Source organism: Pristiophorus japonicus, unplaced genomic scaffold, assembly GCF_044704955.1.
Source record: "Pristiophorus japonicus isolate sPriJap1 unplaced genomic scaffold, sPriJap1.hap1 HAP1_SCAFFOLD_45, whole genome shotgun sequence".
NCBI classification, from domain to species: domain Eukaryota; kingdom Metazoa; phylum Chordata; class Chondrichthyes; family Pristiophoridae; genus Pristiophorus; species Pristiophorus japonicus.
In genome coordinates this window covers 2,620,574-2,625,145 of record NW_027254352.1, presented here as the reverse complement: position 1 = coordinate 2,625,145, position 4,572 = coordinate 2,620,574, and the positions used below count along the sequence as shown (strand labels likewise).

General features: G+C 41.5%; 1 non-coding gene across 1 annotated transcript; it reads left to right on the top strand.

Moving 5' to 3' along the window:
* The first annotated feature begins 2,666 nt into the window (after positions 1-2,666).
* trnas-cga (transfer RNA serine (anticodon CGA)) lies at positions 2,667-2,749 on the top strand. Its single transcript has one exon. It is a non-coding gene; the product is annotated as a tRNA-Ser (tRNA).
* The last annotated feature ends 1,823 nt before the right edge of the window (positions 2,750-4,572 follow it).

Genomic DNA, 4,572 nt, shown 5'->3' with positions numbered 1-4,572 from the left:
CCGGTGTAGGCTCGAATGGCCGAATGGCCTACTACTGCACCTATTTTCTTTGTTTCTATGTTTCTATCCACGTAAGTAGATTACCCCCAATACCATGTGCTTTGATTTTGCACAAAAATCTCTTGTGTGGGACCTTATATAAAACCTTTTGAAAGTCCAAATACACCACATCCATTGGTTCTCCCTTGTCCACTCTGCAAGTTACATATTCAGAAAATTCTGGAAGATTCGTCAAGCTTTATTTTCCCTTCATAAATCCATGCAGACTTGGACTGACCCTGTCACTGCTTTCCAAATGCGCTGCGATTTCATCTTTAATAATTGATTCCAACATTTTCCCCACGACTGATGTCAGGCTAACCAATCTATAATTACCCATTTTCTCTCTCCCTCCGTTTTTAAAAAGTGGTGTTACATGACCAACCCTCCAGTCCATGGGAACTGATCCAGAGTCGATAGACTGTTGGAAAATGATCACGAATGCATCCACTATTTCTCGGGACACTTCCTTTAGTACTCTGGAATGCAGATTATCAGGCCCCGGGGATTTATCGGCCTTCAATCCCTTCAATTTCCCCAACACAATTTCCCATCTAATCAGCATATCCTTCAGTTCCTCCTTCTCACTAGACCCTCGGTCCCCTAGTACATCCAGAAGGTTATTTGTGTCTTCCATCGTGAAGACAGAACCAAAGTATTTGTTCAATTAGTCTGCCTTTTCTTTGTTCCCCATTATAAATTCACCTGAATCCGACTGCAAGGGACCTACGTTTGTCTTCACTCATCTTTTTCTCTTCACATATGTATAAAAGCTTTTGCAGTCATTTTTTATGCTTCGGGCACGCTTCGTCTCGTACTCTTTTTTTTCCCCTCTAAACGAAACCCTTAGTCCTCCTTGGCTGAATTCTAAATTTCTCCCAGTCCTCAGGTTTCCTGATTTTTCTGGCCAATTTATATAACTCTTCTTTGGATTAATACTATCCTTAATTTCCCTTGTTGGCCACGGTTGAGCCATCTTCCCCGTTGTATTTTGACTCCAGACAGGGATGTACAATTGTTGAAGTTCATCCATGTGGTCTTTAAATGTTTGCCATTGCCTATCCACCGTCAATCTTTTAAGTATCATTTGCCAGTCTATTCTAGCCAATTCACGCCTCATACCATGAAATTACCTTTCCTAAAGTTCAGGTCCCTAGTTTCTGAATTAACTGTGTCACTCTCCATCTTCTAAAGAATTCTACCATGTTATGGTCACTCTTCACCAAGGGGCCTCGCACAACAAGATTGCCAATTAGTCCATTCTCATTACACATCGTCTAGTCTACGATGGCCAGCTCTCTCGGTGGTTCCTCGACATATTGGTCTGGAAAACCATCCCTAATATACTCCAGGAAATCGTCCTCCACAGCATTGCTACCAGTTAGGTTAGCCCAATCAATATATAGATTAAAGTCGCCCATGGTAACTGCAGTACCTTTATTGCACACATCCCTTATTTCTTGTTTGATGCTGTCCCCAACCTCACTACTACTGTTTGGAGGTCTGTACACAATTCCCACTAGCGTTTTCTGCCATTTGGTATACTGCAGCTCCCCCCATACCGCTTCCAAACCATCCAAGCTAATGTCCCTCCTTATCATTGCATTAATTTCCTCTTTAACCAACAATGCCACCCCGCCTCCTTTTCCTTTCTGTCTATCCTTCACAAGCATCTTATCTACCTGCTCTGCTACCGTCAAGGATTCTGTGCACATGCACTCCAAGGTCATTTGCACCTCTACACTTATCAGTGGCCGAACATTTTATGTTTATTCACTTTCCCTATAAGCACTCCCCAAATGCTTTATCTAACACTTCTCCGGGTTGAATTCCATTAAACCCCTGACCAGTTCTTTGATATCTTCCTGCAATCTACAGCTTTCTTCCTCATTATGAAGCATACCTGGTTGACCAATCTTTTAGTCACCTGCGCTAATTTGTATTTAGTGGCTCGGTGTCAAATTTGTATCGCATAAAACTCTTGTGAAGCGCCTTGGACGTTTCGCTAATTTCAAGGTGCTAATTATGTATAAGTTGTTGTTGTTTAACATGTGTGTTACATAACGTTATATCGAGATTGCATCACAGAAAGAGACAATTGCACCTAACTGGTGTTGCTAGAGTTAATGCTGCACAGAACCCTACTTCACTTGATACTATCAGCATATTGTTCTATTGCTTTCTCAGTCATGTGCTGAGGTAATCCCTTTAAAATGAATCTGTGCTATTCGCCTCAACTACTGCTCGTGTAGCATCTTCCACATTCTAACCACTCATTGGTAAATAAGTTGCTCTTGAATTGTCTACTGAGTTTATCAGTGACCTCCCGTTCTGAACTCCTGCACAATGGCAAACATTTTCTCCACATCAACTCGATCAAATACCTTCATAATGTGAAAATTTATCTCACTTGTTTATCGAGAAAGAAGCTCTCCAGACTTTTCAGTTTTTCGCGAAATGTAAATTATTTCAGTTCTGACCGAAATTTTTCCTTCTTTGCTCTAAGATTCTGTGATTCTACGATTTAATTTTCACATCGTCTGGGAGATACAATGGGGCAAGCATGCAGGCGGTCTCTCTGATAAATTGCACCAACGATTCGACTATTAAAGCAGCTCTTCTGTGTAGCTGCGATGGTCGAGTGGTTAAGGCGTTGGACTCGAAATCCAATAGTGGTTTCCCTGCGCAGGTTCGAGCCCTGCTCGCAGCGATTCTGCAAATATTCTTTTTTTTATCGACTCACGGGGATCTCATTGGAATCTGATCACAATTCCCTCCACTGCCCTTCATTACACTGATTGACGCGAAGCTGTTGTTCGAACTGGAAACATTAATGGTTTATCGGTATTAATTGTTCGTTTGTTGGACACTACCTCCAAAAATCAGTGAGCAACATACACAGAATGAAAAAGTGCCTTTTAATAAAGATCAGTGCATTGTTTTGGAGGAACTCACCTTAAGTTAATGAGTGCGAACGTGGTTTGGTTTTATAAAGATGAACAAGTTTTGCCAAAATGACCACGGCAGCGTTTGACGTTGCAATTTTCTGATAACATCAGTGTTTGCATCAAAGTAGATGCCTTATCCATTAAGCGACGTGGCCCCTGCAGTTTGCAGCAGACTAATGGACAGCAACATTCTAATGGGTCAAAGTGTAATAGAAAGGCAAGCATGGCATCTCGGTGCCGCAATGCAAGGAGTATTCGGAACCCAGGAGAGGGCTCTGAGCTAGTTCGAGTGGGTGAGAGCTCAGATCACAGGACCCCAAGAAATAATGCAAAAAGCAGGAGGCAACAGAGTAGACTAGCACTGGGGTAAGTGTAAACGACAAGGTGATAGGGAGGGACAATATGTATGAATATGAAGGGGCTGCAGGAGGGGTCAAAACTAAAAATAATGGTTTAAAAACTAGTATTAAAACACTCTACCTAACCGCAAGCAGCATTCGAAATAAAGTAAATGAGTTGACGGCACAAATCTTCATAATGGGTATGATTTGGTGACCATTACAGAAAGGTTGCAAGTTGGCCAGGACAGGGAATTAAACATACAGCGGTGTCTGACAATTCGGAAAGATAGACAAGAAGGGAAAGGAGGTTGGGTAGCTCTGTTAATAAAGGATGATATCAGGGCAGTTGTGAGAGACGATATTGGCTCCAATGAACAAAATGTTGAATCATTGTGGGTGGAGATTAGAGATAGTAAGGGGAGAAAGTCACTGGTGGGCGTAGTTTTTGGCCCGCAAGTAATAGCTTCATGGTGGGGCGGGCAATAACCAAGGGACTAATGGAGGCATGTGAAAAAGGAACGGCAGTAATCATGGGGGATTTTAACCGACATATCGATTGGTGAAATCAAATCGCACTGGGTAGCCTTGAGGAGGAATTCATAGAATGCATACGGGATTGTTTCTTAGAACAGTATGTTACAGAACATGCAAGGGAGCAAGCTAACTTAGATCTGGTCCTGTGTAATGAGATAGGAATAATAAACGATCTCTCAGTAAAAGACCCTCTCAGAATGAGTGATCACAGTATGATTGAATTTGTAATAAAGATTGAGGGTGAGGAAGTAGTGTCTCAAACGAGCGTACTCTGCTTAACCAAAGGTGACTACAGTGGGATGATGGCAGAGTTGGCTAAAGTAGACTGGAAACACAGACTAAACGGTGACACAATTGAAGAACAGTGGAGGACTTTTATGGAGCTCTTTCATAGTGCTCAACAAAAATATATTCCAATGAAAAAGAAGGGCGGTAAGAGAAGGGATAACCAGCCATGGATAACCAAGGAAATAAAGGAGAGTATCAAAATAAAAACCAATGCGTATAAGGTGGCCAACGTTAGTGGGAAACTAGCAGATTTGGAACATTTTAAACGACAGCAAAGAATGACGATGAAAGCAATAAAGAAAGGAAAGATTGATTACGAAGGTAAACTTGCACAAAACATAAAAATAGTTAGTAAAATATTTTACGGATATATAAAACGGAAAAGAGTGACTAAAGTAAATGTTGGTCCCTTAGAAGATGAG